The sequence below is a fragment of the Heterodontus francisci genome, unplaced genomic scaffold (genome assembly GCF_036365525.1).
Source record: "Heterodontus francisci isolate sHetFra1 unplaced genomic scaffold, sHetFra1.hap1 HAP1_SCAFFOLD_58, whole genome shotgun sequence".
In the NCBI taxonomy this organism is placed as follows: Eukaryota; Metazoa; Chordata; class Chondrichthyes; order Heterodontiformes; family Heterodontidae; genus Heterodontus; species Heterodontus francisci.
Genome location: NW_027142006.1, coordinates 1,431,523 through 1,449,290, shown reverse-complemented (window position 1 = coordinate 1,449,290; position 17,768 = coordinate 1,431,523). Strand labels below are relative to the sequence as shown.

At 45.8% G+C, this 17,768-nt stretch overlaps 1 non-coding gene across 1 annotated transcript; it reads right to left on the bottom strand.

Moving 5' to 3' along the window:
- Positions 1-389: 389 nt before the first annotated feature.
- trnar-ucu (transfer RNA arginine (anticodon UCU)) lies at positions 390-480 on the bottom strand. Its single transcript is given in 2 exon segments — positions 390-425; positions 444-480. It is a non-coding gene; the product is annotated as a tRNA-Arg (tRNA).
- Positions 481-17,768: the final 17,288 nt, after the last annotated feature.

Here is a 17,768-nt window from a genome sequence, read left to right as displayed (position 1 = left end):
GTATATTTTATTAAGCTTACCACTAGTCTGTTTACTATTTTAAACATTAGGACTAAAATGGACCTTAATCACTTACCAGATACTCATCAAACATGCAGCTTTTTCCAAACCAATCAACTACCTGCTTGCATGTGATGTCACAGCTTACCAGATCCTCACCAAACAGCTCCTTCCACTGCACCGAAGCAAGAACCAAATCCTGGAAACTCACCCCAGCGGCTCTCTGTTTCCCTGCTCTCACTCTCCATTGTGATGTCACCCCTTGATTTTTTTACCCCTGCTCCGCTCCTGCCGTGCTCCTTTCTCTCTCGCTCTGTCTCTGAGTCGGTGCTTTTGGCACACTTGTTAACTCTGTTCCGTTGTGCTCTTCTGTCTCTGGTCCAAAAATCTGACTCTGGTGGGATTTGAATCCACAACCTTTGAATGCCTTCTTTATCATTATTTAGAAGTCCAACACGCTATCCATTGCGCCACAGAGCCACACATATTTTGAATGACATCACCAAGGCCTTTGATCTTGTCAGCAGAGACTGACTCTTCAAACTGCGATGGAAACTCGGCTGCCCTCCTGAACTCTTGGGCATCATCTCTTCTTTCCACGAGAACATGCACAGTTCCATCAGTTACAATGGAGCAACATCAGACACTTTCAAGATCAGCAGTGGGGTAAAGCAGGGCTGCGTGCTGGCGCCAACTCTCTTCGGAAAAGAGGAACATAGGAGTAGGCCATTCAGCCCATCGAGCCTGATGATCATGGCTGATCATCTACCTCTATCTGCCCCTTTCCCGTGCTATCCCCATATCCCTTGATGTCATGAGTATCAAGATTTCTAACAATTTCTGTCTTGAACATGCTCAATGATTGAACTGCCACAGCTCTCTGGGGTAGAGAATTCCAATGATTCACCACCGTCTGAGTGTAGAAATTCAACCCTATCTCAGTTTTAAATGGCCTACTCCTTATTCTGAGACTTGGTCCCCTGATTTTAGACTCACCAACCAGGGCAAACATCCTATCTACATCCACACTGTCACACCCTGTAAGAATTTTATCAGTTTCAATGAGATCACCTCTCATTCTTCGAAACTTTAAGGAATACAGGCCCAGTTTCAGTCCGACCATCCCAGGGATTAGTCTGGTGACCCTCTGTTTCACTCCCTCTATGGCAAGTATATCCTTCCTTAGATGAGGAGACCAAACTATACACAATACTCCAGCGCGGTTTCACCAAGGCTCTATACAATTGCAACAAGACATCTTTACTCCCGCACTCAAGACACCTCGTGTGAAGGCCAACATACCATTTGCCTTCCTAATTGATTGCTGCACCTGCACAAGAGCTTTTAGTGTCTCATGAACAAGGACACCCAGGTCCCTTTGGACATCAACACTTCCCAACCTCTCACCATTTAAGAAATACTCTGTCTTTCTGTTTATTCCACCAAAGTGGAAGTGGAGGGGTTTCCGGTATCGAGGCTTCTTGGTCTACGCTGGGCAGCCCAGAGTTTGCCGCACCTGTGGCAAATCTGGTCACATGGCAGCCAACTGCACTTATTCACACTTATTCACATTATATTCCATCTGCCATGTTCTTTCCCATTCACTTAGCCTCTCCAGGTTCCCTGGAAGCCTCTCTGCATCCTTCTCACAGCTCACACTTCACCTAGCTTTGTGTCATCTGCAAACTTGGAAATATTACATTTAATCCCCACATCCAAATCATTTATTTCGGTTGTTAACAGCTGTGGCTCCAACACTGATCCTTGCAGTACCCCAATAGTAACAGCCTGCCATCCTGAGGAGGACCCGTTATTCCTGCTCTCTGTTTTCGGTCTGTTAACCAATTCTCAATCCACACCAGTATATTATCCCCAATCCTATGTGCTCTAATTTTGTTTACTCACCTCCTGTGTGGGACATTACCAAAGCATCCACTGGTTCTCCTTTATCTGTTCTACAGGTAACATCCTCAAAAAACTCAACGGGTTTTTTCAAGCCTGTTTTCCTTTTCATAAATCTATGTTGACTCTGCCCAATCATATCATTATTTTCTAACTGTCTAGTTATCACATCCTTTATAATTGGTGTATTCTTCTCCATGCTGCTATTGTACACTTTCAGTGACTCAGATGGGGGTGTTCACCTGCATATCAGAGCTGACGACAAGCTGTTCATCTTGGCAAGACTCCACTTGGACGTAGAGACTTGGACGTAGAGACTTCACTTTCCATCAACATTGACAACCTCACTTTGGAGGTTGTCAACAGTTCACATACCTTGGATCAACAATCACCAGCAATCTGTCCCTTGATGCTGAAATCAGCACCAGGATTGCCAATGCTGCAGCTGTCATGTCAAAGTTGAGAAGACGGGTGTGAACCGACAGCAAACTGACCGAAAATACAAAACTCCATGTGTACCAGGCTTGTGGTCTCAGCACCCTCCTTTATAGTAGAGAAGCATCAACAACTTATACAAGCCAAGAAAAGCAGCTGAACAGCTTCCACCTCCACTGCCTCAGATGGATATTGGGCATCTCCTGGCAGGACAGAGTGCCGAATGAGGAAGTACACCAGCGTGCAGGGATCCGCAGCACGTTTGCCCTCTTGAGTCAGAGGCGGCTCTGTTGACTGGGCCAAATGAATGACAGTCACATTGCCAAATACATGCTCTGTGGTGAGCTTGCTATCAGCACAAGACCAACAGGTCAGGGAAAAAATCAAGTCATTTGGAGAGGTTTGAGTTAATTAAGGGGAGTGGGCATGGATTTATAAATGGAAGTTCATGCTTGATGAATCTAACTGCATTTTTTGATAAACTATCTGAGAAAGTTGATGAAGGGAATGCAGTGGATGTTGTTTATATGGATTTTACAAAAGCATTTTATAAAGTACCACATAAAAGGGTGGTTAACAAAATTGAGGTTCATGGATTAGGAGGGTCAGTGTCCATTTGGATAGGAAATTGGTTTAAGGACAGAAAACAGCGAGTCATATGAAATGGTTCTTGGTCAGACCGGAGGATAGTCGACAGTGGTGTTCCCCAAGGGTCAGTGCTAGAACCATTGCTTTTTTTTGCTACAGATTAATGACTTGGATCTTGGAATATCGAGTAGAATCTCAAAATATGCCGATGACACCAAACTTGGAGGAGTGGCAAACAGTGAGGATGATATGAACTGCCTGAAACAGGATAGTTATCGGCTAGTAGGATGGGCAGACAGGTGGCAGATGGAATTTAATAGTGACAAGTGTGAGGTGATGCATTTTAGCAGAAGAAATAGGGAGAGGCAATATATACTCAATGCTACAGTTCTGAAGAGTGTGCTTGAATAGAGGGACCTGGAGTACATGTCCATCATTCTTTGAAGTTGGCAAGACATATTGCGAGAGTGGTTAGCAAAGCATGTGGGATCTTGGGCTTTATAAATAGAGACATTGAGTACAAAAGCAGGGTTGTTATGCTGAACTCTGGTTAGGCCCCAATTGGAGTGTTGCATCCAGATCTGCTCACCAATCTTTCGAAAGGATGTGCGGATTCTTGAGAGGATGCAGAGGAGATTTACCAGAATAGTTCCAGGGATGGAGGGTTTTAGTTTCAAGGTTAGGTTAGAAAAACAGGGTTTTTTCTGCCTGTATCAAAGGAGATTGAGGGGAGAATGGATAGAGGTGTCGAAGGCGATGACAGTTTTAGATAAGTTGGCAAGGAAAAATTGTTCCCATTAACTATTGGTACAAGGACTAGGGGATTCAGATTGAAGGTTTTGGACAAGAGACGCAGGGGGAATGTGCGGAAGAGCTTTTTTACACAGTGATTGGTAATGATCTGTAACTCGCTGCCCCCGAGGGCGGAGGAAGTGGAGACAATCGTTGGTTACAAAAGGAATTTCGATGGGCATTTGAAGGAAATAAATTTACAGGGCTAGGGGGATCGAGCAGACGAGTGGGACTGAGTGGATCGCTCCATGGAGAGCTGGCCTGTACTCGATGGGGCGAATGGCCTCCTTCTATACCACAAATGACCCAATGACTCGATGAGTCTATGTCACTCTCAGAATCAAGACAACAGAGTGACAGATTTAACACAACATTATAACATATGTTTGGTTTGACAAATTCAATAATAACTCGTCTCCACTCCTAGTATTTCTAAATCCCACACATTCACTATAATGTGAACAATTATTTCCTGTTGTGTCTCCCTCACATTTGTGAACTTCACTATATTGGAGTGAGGTGACATCTACTGGTGGGAAGCAAGAACTGCAATCAAGCAGCAGAAACTCCACAGTCTGTCAGGGTTAAAGAAACATTGCAATATGAGGAAATAGTGAAGGGGTTTGATCGGGTTGATGGAAACAAGATTCCACTTGTGGTATCGTATGAAGCAAGGGCCGGAAATATAAAATTGTCATTAATAAAAGAAATGAGGAATTCATGAAAAATGCATTTGCTTAGAGAATGGTTATAGAGATATACAGCACTGATATAGGCCCTTTGGCCCACTGAGTCTGCACTGACCATCAACCACCCATTTATACTAATCCTATGTTGACCCAGAATTCCCTACCACATCCCCACATTTCTCCTATCACCTACCCTGGGGTCAATTTACAACAGTCAATTTATCTATCTACCCACAAGTCTTTCGTTGTGGGAGGAAACCAGAGTACCTTGTGGAAGCCCACATAAACAACTTGCAAACTCCACACAGGCAGTATACAGAACTGAATCGGGGTCATTGAAGTTGTGAAGCTACAGTGCTCACCACTGCACCACCCTTAGAATGTGGATAGAGTAAAAAGTGAGATTGGATGGACAGAAGCAGTCTGAAAAGATGGCTCAAACAAAAGGTGAAAACCCTGAAATGTTAACTCTGTTTCTCTCTCCACAGATGCTGTCAGAGGTGCTGAGTATTTCCAGCACTTTCTGTTTTTATTTCAGCTTTGTAGGATATTGTTTTGATCTGAAAAAAATGCATGATCGGCTGCGGGTGCCAGTGAAATTCCACAGGAGCGAATAAAAGCCATGCCAACGGTGGCTCGTTGGTCTAGGGGTGTGATTCTCGCTTTGGGTATATAAGTGATTAATATGTGAGAGGTCCTGGGTTCAAATCCCAGATGAACCCTTCTCTGTTGCCATTTTTAGTTTAAGGTCATCGATTGCTTTCAGCCTTCCAGAAAGCGGAATCGATTTCCAAACTGAGCCTGCTTGAGGACCGGGGAACTGGATTCAAAGAGCTTGTCGACAAAATTGAAATGAACAAAATATACAGATTGTCAAGTGGGAATATAAGGTTGCAACAGTAACTAAAGGCCTGCTCGGGTCAGCAAATGAAACCCGACCCAAGCCTGACAGCACCACATCTGACCTGGTCCGAGTCCTTTCATTTTTTTCCCGTGCCCGAACTGACCACCAGAATGTTCAGTTAAACTTGCTTCCGTTTTTCACTTTTTAAGCTTGTGCAGGTAAGGCAACAAAAACTGTAACTGGACTTGAAAGGTTGTTTAAATGTGCATTAAGATGAGAGCTACGTACCGGAGGTGATGAGCTGAAGATTGTTACCATTGACTTTAGTGATTGTGAGGTCACTAGTTAAAGAGAAAGTCATGGAGTTGTGCCCAGACAGGTTGTCCCACACTGTATTGATTAAAATATTGCCCGAAGGCTAGAAAATATCATTATACATTCCCTAGACTCCTGCTTTACAGGTTGAAATACTTTCTGCAAGTTTATCCAGAGAGCAGGTGAGATGCAGAGACCAGGAAGGTCTTGAGTGATTAATCATTATAAAATATACATTCTTATATTAAAGAGATTGTGCTCTACCTTCGATGGAATCGCTCACTGCAGACTAGTGCGGAGTGTTTCCCGCCTTGACGTCCTGGCTGTCACTGGATCTTGAGTCCAGGCCTCTGGATTACTGGTCCAGTAATCTTTGAAATTTCTCCCTTGATCGAATATTTTAATCTGGTAAGTCAGATTTTACAAAAAAAAATTAAATGATTTAAGACTGCTTCGTGTTCAAGAGTGCGAAATGAATAAAGAAATTCAAATATATTCAAAATTATATATCAACTATTAAATACTAATGCCCAGCTTTGAATACAAAAAATGCCTCTTATTGTGTTCTGGTCTGGAATGGAATTCTTCAGTGTTTCTGTTTAGCTTGGATTGACTCATTGATTTTCTTGTTTTTCACTTTGTCGATGCCTTTGAATAATTGCGGATTCTTCTTCAGGGTGTCTTCTTTCACCAGGTAGTTCTGACCTCTGATGATGTTGATCTAATCAGCTTCAATTTGCTGATAGTTTTGGAAGTGAGCAGATTTCCTTTGCTTCAGTTTACAACATGGAACTTAGTCTGACGTGTGGACCCATGGGAGGATTTGAAAGCTGCCCTTGCATACAGTTGCCTCCATCCAAACAGAGGTACAGTAGAAGTGACATATTCAGTTCAGTCTGTCGATCATGGGACTTTTAATCTCAGGGTTGTGAGTTTGAGCGCCATTTAGTTTTTCCATTTTTTAGGCTTCATTAGCAGAGAGTACAAGGAGTGTTAGAAATGAAATTCAACAACAGTATGAGAAACGCTCTCTTTCATTCGGGACTCTTAACTCTCTGCAGCATCTCGCTGTGAAAGATTGAACTTTATCTCATTTCTTTTTCAGCTGGGAGTCAGTGCGGCTCAGTGGGACTTCTGGCTGTCTCCCACCTCACAATCCATCAGTGCTGAGAAAGCAATGGGAAATATTACTCATGGCTGAGTCAGCAGAGGACACCGATTTAAGGTGAATGGGAAAAGAACCAAAGGCAACATGAGGAAAAACCTTTTTTATGCAGCAAATGGTTAAGATCTGATATGTACTGCCTGAGAGTGAGACGGAGGAAGATTCAACCATAGCTTTCAAAAGGATATATGATAATTATCTGAAGGGAAAAAAAATCAGGTTTTCATGGAATACATGAGGATGTGACATGAGCTGAGTTGCTTGTGCAGAGAGGCAGCACAAGCACGATGAGCTGAAACCTCCTTTTGTGCTGTAAGTATTCTGTGATCTATGATTCTATACAAAGTGAAACCAACACTCACATCTGAGAAACTGACAGGTACAGTGTAAACCCCACACTAACAAACCAGCAAATGCCAAGGACAGAGTAAAACCAACAGTCCTAGACAAGAAACTGACAGATACTGTGTGAAACCCAAAAATCACTTATCAGGATTTGGCAGTTAATGTGTAAAAACCTCTCTTCAATATCCATACTGCAAGGTACAAAGAAAATTAGGTCCAAACCCAGGCTCATACTTCGAAGACTGAGAGATAAAGAGCAAAACACAGACTCACCTAAAAGAGGCTGACAAGTACAGAGAATAAAATAGAGGGGGTGCAGATTAAAAACACATGCATGTAACGGATACTGATAGGGATAGAATCAAACCCTTTCTCACACATGACACGAAAATTGGTGGTGTCGTAAATAGTGAGGAGGAAAGCCTTAGATTACAGGCCAATATAGATCGTCCGAGGCAGAGAATATAAGAGCAGGGAGGTTATGACGGAGCTGTATAAAATGCTAGTTAGGCCACAGCTGGAGTACTGTGTACTGTTCTGGGCACCACACTATAGGAAGGATGTGATTGCACTGGAGAGGGTGCAGAAGAGAGTCACCAGGATGTTGCCTGGGCTGGAGCATTTCAGCTATGAAGAGAGACTGAAAAGGCTCGGGTTGTTTTCCTTAGAGCAGAGAAGGCTGAGGGGAGATAAGATTGAGGTTTACAAAATTATGAGGGGCATTGATGGGTTAGATAGGAAGAAACATTTTACCTTAGCGGAGGGGTCAATAACCAGGTGGCATAGATTTAAGGTAAGGGGCAGGAGGTTTAGATGGGATTTGAGGAAAAAAATTTTACCCAGAGGGGGGTTGGAATCTGGAACGCACTCCCTGAAGAGGTGGTAGAGGCCGGAACCCTCACAACATTTAAGAAGTATTTAGATGAGCACTTGAAATGCTATAGCATACAAGGCTACGGGCCAAATACTGGAAAATGGGATTAGAATAGTTAGGTGCTTGATGGCCAGCACAGACACAATGGGATGAAGGGCCTGTTTCTGTGCTGTATAACTCTATGACTCTATATCAGAAACTGATAGATCTGGACAAAAGCTGATGTTCACATAATGTTGTTGACAGATATGTGGTGAAACTCACATTTTTTTTTATTTCCAAAATATACTATATTCATAAAAATCTGTAAAAATTACATTCCCAAACAGTTTAAAACAGCATCAAGTCAAAGAATACAAACAGTGCAAAGGTGATCAGTTACCTTCTGTACAATCATGGGTTGCCTCACAACCCTTCCATTTCATTGTCATGCCATATACATTTTTACATTTACAGCACACAAAATTTCTCCGATACAGTTCGAGGGGTTTCCCATGGATCCAGCCCCTCAGTTCAGCTTGGTGGGGGGACCTTACACTGTGGTCTTTCCCCATTGAGCCTTTGCTGCGGCTGCCCCAAGCTTTAGTGCGTCCATCAGCACATAGTCCTGGACCTTGGAATGTGCCAGTCTGCAACATTCGGTGGTGGACAACTCTTTTCGCTGGAAGACCAGCAAGTTTCGGGCAGACCAAAGGGCGTCTTTCACCGAATTGATAGTCCTCCAGCAGCAGTTGATGTTTGTCTCGGTGTGCGTCCCTGGGAATAGCCCGTAGAGCACAGACTCCTGTGCTACAGAGCTGCTTGGGATGAACATCGACAAAAACCACTGCATCTCTTTCCACAAAGTTAACTCACATAGCAATAGCAGAAACAGTCACAAACCAAAAACTGAAACATAGAGAGTAAAAACCCACATTCTCACACCAGAAATTCACGGCTACAAAGTGAAGCTGACTCTCTCCTCCCAGGCACTGACAGGTACAAAAGAAAACACGCACTAACATACCAGGAAATGAAATGTAGGAAATAAAACCTGATTATCATGTCAGAGATTGGCATTAATGACAGTTGTGGTACCCAGAATGCTCTGCACTCCAGAATTTGCCTTGTCTCTGATAAGGAGCAGGCGCGGTAGTGGCTGACCTCCATCTGCAGCTGGAGCGGAATATTCACAAAGTGCAGGGAGACCGCGCCCGTAGCGGGTGCACACAGCTGGAGCAGGGCGTCAAAGCCACAATAGGATGGAACAATCCCGTTTGTGTCCCTGCGGGTGGCGGTGAAGCTTTTCCCTGTGAGGCGTCCCGAAACTGCCCGCCAGCAAGGTCAACTGGTCAGAGAGCGTCTGTAAATGGATAGGAATTGGGGATTGGGCAGGGATCGTCTCTAAATTAATAAGAATTGGGGATTTAGCAGGGAGCGTTTTTTTATCCGTTCGTGGGATGTGGGCGTCGCTGGCTCGATCTCAGCTGCAGTAATGTGTCCTGTTCTGGGCACCAGGTTTCAGAAAGGACATCAAAGCTTTTGAGACAGTTCGGAGGAGATTTACGAGAATGATACCAGAGATGAGGGGTTTCAGTTCTCTGGACAGGGTGGTGAAGCTGGGATTGTTGGCCACAAATGTCAAGGGGAGGTGAGGAGAGATCTTTTTACCCAGTAACTGATTCGGATTTGGAATGAATTGTCTGACAGGGTGCTGGAAACAGATTCAATTATAACTTTAATAAAGGAATTGGACAAATATTTAAAAGTGAATTTCTCCAGGACTATGGGGAAATAGGCAGGGGGTTGGACTAATTGCATCATTTTTTTCACAGATTCAGCACAGGCACAAAAGACCGATTGGCCTCCTTCTGTGCTGTATGATTCTATGAAATAGTGACAGTCAGGGCAAGTCTGTATAAGAAGGAGAAATGGAGACAGGTCAGGTAGAGCACATCACCAAAACTGGGAGATACTACATTGGACAGGGAGGGTCGGAGGGGGAGAGAGCACGTACATACAGTCAGAATCAGCACCTTCAGGGGAGGAGAGAGAGAGGAACCAGTGAGTGTAGAACTGAACCCAGCCAGAGTCAACCTGCTGAAACACCAGTGAGTTCACACTGGGGAGAGATCATTCACCTGCTCCGTGTGTGGGAAGGGGTTCACTCAGTCATCCAACCTCACTGAACATCAAGTTGTTCACACTGATCAGAGACCTTTTCAATGTCCTGACTGTGAGAAGAGCTTGAAAAGCAGTAATGATCTGCTGAAACACCAACACATTCACTCTGGGGAGAGGCCGTTCCCCTGCCATGTGTGTGGGAAGGGATTCACTCAGTCATTCAATCTGCTGCAACATCAGCAAGTTCACATATAACTGCAGGGGTTGGATTCTGCTGTTGTTGCTGCTATTCATCACTTTCAGAGACAAAGTTGGGTCTTACTTTATAACCAGTGTAGTCCAGAGCAAAAGCGTCTTCTTAATGTTGAGATAAACGGGAGAAGAAACCGGGAAGTGGCGGCGAGGATGGGGGAGGTGCTGCACCATCACTTTAATGGTGCACCCTCCCTCCCCCGGGGTCCTTGCTGCACGTCCGCCAGGCCTGGCAGCTCTGATTGGGGTCGTGAGAGCCCCTGAGACTCGGTGCAGCTGAGGCTGCGCTCACCCCCGCTCAGCTCTGTTGTGATATTTAAAATACGAAAGGCCTGTTGGACTGAGAGCTGATCTGGAATTTCGAAAGCAGCATTACTGGAGGCTCATTGCTGCTCAGCACAATCTCACCCCGGATCCTGGGAATTGTTGATTCTACACCCTGTAGTTCAGTTGTTCACTTAACTAGAGGGGGAGATGTGTGAGCAGAAAAACAGAGCAAATTAAAAAACACAGCTGGACAGATGTGCAACAGGTCAATCCACTGTTACAATAACTCCATCACTGACTCCCTCCTGACAGTAACCTGCCCTTTCACAGAGACTGTGGGTGGCTCTGAAAAGAGCCTTTGGTTTATTGGATGACATTTTGGCTGCTTTACTTTTTCTGGGAGCTCTGAGCGCTGGTTTTCTTGGGCAGCAGCAAGGCCTGGATATTAGGCAGCACCCCGCCCTGAGCGATGGTCACGTCTCCCAGCAGCTTGATGAGCTCCTCGTTGTTGCGGACGGCCAGCTGCAGGTGTCTGGGGATGATGCGGGTCTTCCTGTTGTCCCGGGCCACGTTACCGGCCAGCTCGAGGATTTCAGCGGTCAGATACTCGCGCATTTTGCAGCGCCAACATCATCACATTTCCGCAACAAATCCATCTTCGTGCATGCGTGAGAAAGCGTCATTGGGTATCTAGTCACCCCATCCCCCCACCACTTGGGTGGAGGAAGTGGCTGAATGGGAGATTTTGAAGCTGTAGCTCTCCCCCCTCGGCAACTCACTCCAGGCCTCGACGATTCCCCCCCTCAGCCGCTCGCTCCAGACCTCGCTGCTCCCCCACCCCCCTACTCCCCGGGCCAGTTGTTCCTCGCTTCGCACCACCCCACTCTCTGGCCACTCGCTCCAGGCCGTGCCGCTTCCCTCCTCTCAGCCACTCACTCCTACGTCGCCCTGTCACTCCTTGCGGCCCTCCTGCTTCTACAGGTGGCGCCTGGTGAAGAAATGTGGGAGCGAGTGTCACGGCCAGAGCTAGCAGCTGTGGGCTGGGCTGGGACAGGGTGGGGGGTGGGGGTGCGGAGAGCGAACAGCCAGAGTGCAGAATTTCGCCAGTCGGGAGGAGGGGAGAAAGCGAGTTGCAGAGGGGGGAGAGTGGTCAGTGGGGTGGGAGCTAGTAGCTGCGTTCGGGTGAAGTCAGTCCTGGTCAGTTATATAAACAAATCACAATAACGAATTGGCAGCACATTTTATCCTCTGCCCGATTTTCCTTTCCATCGATCGGGGTGCTAATTCACTATCTTCCAATGGAAATTCAATCATAAAATTCCTTTTGTATTTAATAGGATTACTGAAATGTTAAATGGATCTGAGGATTACAGTTAGTATTAGCAAACGCACCCGAGTGAATTAGCACCCCAATCGATGGAAAGGAAAATCGGGGAAAGTATAAAATGTGCTGCCAATTCGTTATTGAGATTCGTTGAGTAATTCGATTCTGCCCAACACTGAAATTGGCGGCTTTTTTGAATTCAACCTTTCTGCCAGGATGACAATTTAAGCCAATGATTTGCTGTATTTTCTAATTCGAGGCTCGGCAATTGGTTAAGACAAACGAATGGGAAGAGGGTGACCAATCAGAAGTGGGCTCTGGATAGCGCGGGCTCAAACTGCGGGAATTCCAGGTCCCTGAATGAATGAGCTGAAACTGATCAGTTTCACAAACCCTGTCAGTTTCAGTGCAGGAAACACCGTCTCGGGGGAAATAACATCACAAGTGGGTCTGGTTCCAGTGACCGATTTAACGGCTGCTGCAAAACTCCCGGATTCCCTCATTGCAGCGAAATCATTTTGAAATTCTATGAAAACAATGAGTGATTCTGGAGGAGTGATGTGGCTTTTCACTGAGGGTATGTGTGGACTGGGGAAATAACTAACTGTAGAGCCTCGGGCACTGTTTACACAGCCCGTTTAGAAAATCAAATCCACTGCACATCCTTGCTGCAAATGAAATGTCAAATTTGGGGATTCTAGTTTTGTATCTCGAACACAGCACAGATTTATTCCAGACAGTTCTAAACAGTCTATCCCAGCTCCCGTTTCCAGGTCACTGCTCTCTCTGTGAGGCAGTGGGTGGCTCTTAGAAGAGCCTTTGTTGTGTTTGCTGGAAAGGGTCGAGTTGTTCAGCCGCTGAATCCGCAGAGAGTGCGGCCCTGCCGTTTCAGAGCGTACACCACATCCATGGCAGTGACCGTCTTGCGCTTGGCGTGTTCAGTGTTCACATTCTCCAGGAAAACCTTCAACACCCCGCGAGTCTCCTCATCGATCAAACCCGAGATCCGCTTGATCCCGCCACGGCGAGCCAGGCGGCGGATTGCTGGTTTGGTGATGCCCTGGATATTATCAGGAAGCACTTTGCGGTGCCGCTTTGCTCCGCCTTTGCCCAGTCCTTTCCCTCCTTTACCTCTGCCAGACTTTCTTTTATTAATTTCCAAAATATACTTTATTCATAAAAATCAGTAAAAAAAAAATACATTACAAAACAGTTCCAAAAAGCACCAAGTCAAACAATACAAAGAGTGCAAAGGAGATCAGTTTCCTTCAATACAGGAGTGAGTTGCCTCACAACCCTTCCATTTCATTGTCATGCCATGTACATTTTACAGCAAACAAATATTTTCTGGCTACAGTTCGAGTGGTTTCCCATGGATCCAGCTCCTCCGTTCAGCTTGGTGAGGGGACCTTACACTGTGGTCTTTCCACATTGAGCCTTTGCTGCGGCTGCCCCAAGTTTTAGTGCGTCCCTCAGCACGTAGTCCTGGACCTTGGAATGTGCCAGTCTGCAACATTCGGTCATGGACAACTCTTTGTGCTGGAAGACTAGCAAGTTTCGGGCAGACCAAAGAGCGTCTTTCAACGAATTAATAGTCCTCCAGCAGCAGTTGATGTTTATCTCGGTGTGCGTCCCTGGGAACAGCCCATAGAGCACAGACTCCTGTGCTACAGAGCTGCTTGGGATGAACCTCGACAAAAACCACTGCATCTCTTCTACACCTGCTTTGCAAAGACACATTCCAGAAAGAGGTGGGCAACGTCTCTTTTCCACCACAGCCACCTCGAGGGCCGCGTGTGGATGGGGTGAGACTTCGGGTGTGCAGGAAGGATCTGACAGGGAGGGCTCTTCTCACCATCAGCCAGGCTACATCTTGGTGCTTCTTTGAAAGTTCTGGTGATGAGGCATTCTGCCAGGGGACCATCCGACAGGATCCACCATCTCCTTTTCCCGTAGGGCCTTGAGGATATTCCGTGCAGACCACTGCCTGATGGATTGGTGGTCAAAGGTGTTTTTCCACAGAAACTTTTCCATGAAGGATAGGCAGTACGGCACAGTCCAACTGGATGGAGCATTCCGCGGCAATATGACCAGGCCCATCCTTTGCAACACTGGGGACAGATAGAACCACAGCACGTAGTGACACTTGAAGTTTGCAAACTGGGGATCTACACACAGCTTGATGCAGCCGCACACAAAGGTAGCCATAAGGATGAAGGCGACGTTGGGTACATTTTTCCCGCCCTTATCCAGAGGTTTGAACATCGTGTCCCTCCGGACTCGGATCCTTTTGGATCCCCAGATGAAGCGGAAAATGGCTCAGGTGATCGCCACAGCGCAGGAAAGCGGTATGGGCCAGACCTGCACCACGCACAGCAATGTGAGCGCCTCGCACCTGATGACCAGGTTCTTATCCATAATGGAGAGAGATCGCTGCTCCCACATGCTCAGCTTCTGTTGTACCCTGGCTACTCGCTGCTTCCAGGTTTTGGTGCACGTCTCAGCCCTTCCAAACCATATCCCCAGCACCTTCAGGTAATCTGACCGAACGGTGAAGGGGACAAAGGATCGGTCAGCCGAGTTCCCAAAGAACATGGCCTCGCTCTTGCCGTGTTTAACATTGGCTCCCAAGGCCAGTTCGAGCTGGTCGCAGATGCTCATCACTCTGCGCACAGACAGTGGATCCGAGCATAAAACGGCGACGTCATCCATGCACAGGGAGGTTTTAATCTGAGTGCCTCCGCTGCCTGGGATTGTCACCCCTCTGATGCTCGCATTCTTCCTAATAGACGCAGCAAAGGGTTCAATACTGCAAACAAACAAGACAGGGGAGAGAGGACAGCCCTGTCTGACTCCAGATTGGATCGGGAAACTTTCTGATTCTCACCCATTGATTGAGACTGCACTACTGATGTTTGTGGAGAGTAGTTTGATCCAATTGCAGATTCCCTCCCCAAACCCCATTTTGGAATGCACATCCATCATGTTAGTGTGCGATATCCTGTCAAAAGCCTTCTCCTGGTACAGGCTGATGAGGCAGGTGTCCACCCTCCTGTCCCGTACATCGGTGATCATATCCCTGATTAGCGCAAAGCTATCAGAGATTGTCCTGCCTGGTATAGTATAGGTCAGATCAGGGTGAATCACCAACTCCAGAGCAGACTTGAATCGACTGGCTATGTCTTTTGACAGAATCTTGTAGTCAGCATTAAGCAGAAATTGGGCCACCAATTTCTGATTTCTGTCCTCTCCCCCTTCTGCTTGTCGATGAGGGTGATGATGCCTTTCCTCATGGATTCTAACATGCTGCCAGCCTGGAGAATACTCTTGTTTACTGGCAGACATGTTGATTCTTTCCTCAAATCAGTGCACAATAAAAGAGACTGATTCTGTCAGGCTCCTTTTTATACAGGCCACCTGGACATGGCTGAGAAAGGCAGAGTGAGAGCAGGGAGGGAAGGAGACAAGAGTGAAGATTAAACAGAGAGCTAGATGGAAGAGACACCCAGAGTGACAGACAGAGAGAGAACGGCCCCTCATCTTTCAGCTCCACCTCCAGTTTCCTCCGGGCTGCCAATTTCAAACCCTTTATTAACAGCAGAACCAAAACCCAGCTCTCCACACAAACCCTTCCAGACTCGGCCTTCATAGTCAAGGCTTTCCAGAAAGCCGGAGCTTTTAAATATGGTCCCGATGCAATTAACACTCAGTAATATTCCCACCTAAACACAGTCCATTCTTTTCTAAGAAATTCCTCAGTAACATCACCATTTCCTCACACATCCGCTTCCTGCAGTTTACAAACACCTTACTGCAGCTGTTTGGGGAATCTCCTGTCTTAAGATTGGAGTTGGAAAGCGGCCTTTACCCGGCAGTGTTATCGTCTCACACTGAATCTGCCAGACATCCTGTTCTCTTTATTGCGAGAGAGAAAGCACGGATTTAGGAAATGCTCATTTGAAATGATCTCTATTGAGAACGAGCCCGGCCGTGGGACAGGTATTCCAGTGCAAAGAGCTGTCCATGACCGAGTGTTGCAGACTGGCACATTGCAACGTCCAAGACTATGTGCTGTGGGACGGCATTAAAGCTTGGGGAAGCCACCATGGAGACTCAATGGGGAAAGGCTGCAGTCTGAGGCCCTAGTAGGCCATAGTACAGTGAGGGGCTGGAACCTGTGTAAAACCCCTCGGGCTGTTTGCACCAGAGAATGTTTGATGTGTAATGTAAATACTGTAAATATAACCTGTGCAGGCAGGGATAGTGAGATACATCATGTACATTATTGAAGGAAACTGATCTGTATTGTACCTTATGTAATATTAAATTTGAACTGCTTTGCAATGTAATTGCACAAATTATATGAATAAAATACATATTGTGCAAAAGAGAGCAGCTTTCCTGTCAACACACACCTTGTCTCAGGGCACAACTTTCCTGTGATCTTGTCACACCCAACTTCGCTCTATATCTTCTGACACACACACTTTACAGTCTGTCATTTCCAAAAACAAGCATTCTAAAATCAAAAGATCTTTTGTTTATTTCTCCTTTCTTTTCATTTCTCCTCTATTCTTCTCAATCACTCCCTTCAACAGTCCTATTCAGATCAAGGTGGAATGTGAATAGTGTCACAACTCACCTGACACTATTATTACCCTTCTTTTCTCTTGTCTCATTCAATGGGAAAGTTTTATTCACCAGTCTGTTGCTGTGTTACACTCTTGCCATACCATCTGGTATTGCATCCATCTGAATTCTGTGCTTTCATGGCCTTACATATCTTTTCCTCTTCTGGATGATTTGTTTGCTTCAGTTCCATTCAACCAGGCTGGACCACAGGGAAGCTTAGAACGTTTGCCTTGGACGGGTCCACGTTGATCCATTACATTCAGAATCACCTCCGTGAAATAACTCCATAGTACAACGACAGTAACCACACAGAATCTGCTTCAAACACTCCTCCACATTTTATCTGTTCTGACCGTCAACACCTCCAGCTCTTTTGTTTAAGTGGAACCCATCAGGTGTGTATAGGCTCCTTCTATTCTGAAAGCTGCAGCACTGGTTCAGGGAATTCAGCCCTGTTTCTCTACTCGAAAGGATCAGCCATGCTTGATCTGCCTCGTATTTTGCTTTTATTGCAACGTTACAAGACCTCCAATCCTCTGGCACCACACCTGTATCCAGTGAGGGATTGGAAAATGATGGTCAGACCTTCCACTATTTCTTAAAAGCAAAATACTGCGGATGCTGGAAATCTGAAACAAAAACAAGAAATGCCGGATTCACTCAGCAGGTCTGGCAGCATCTGTGGAAAGAGAAGCAGAGTTAACGTTTCGGGTCAGTGACCGTTCTTCGGAACTTCGGAGTTCCGAAGAAGGGTCACTGACCCGAAACGTTAACTCTGCTTCTCTTTCCACAGATGCTGCCAGACCTGCTGAGTGAATCCGGCATTTCTTGTTTTTGTTCCACTATTTCTTCCCTGGCTTCTTTCAACAGCCTGGGGTACATTTCATCTGGTCCTGATGAATTATCCACATTCAAGGATGCTCATCCCATTAAGACTTCCTCTCTCCTTAAGTTGTCACGTCCAATACTTCACACTCCTCCTCCTTAATAACAATATCTGCATCACCCTCTCATTCGGGAAAACAGTAAAGTATTCATTAAGGATATTGGCAACATCTTCCACCCCGATACAAAGGTTACATTTTTGATCTTTTATGTGCCCTGCTGTTTGTTTAGTTGCCTCTTACTCTAATGTTTTAATGCAACATCTTTGGGTCCATTGTTATTTTGTTTGTCCATGTTCTTTCCTGCTTTTTCTTTGCTTTTTGCCGCTGCTCCCAAACGCCTCCAGTTCAGTAAAA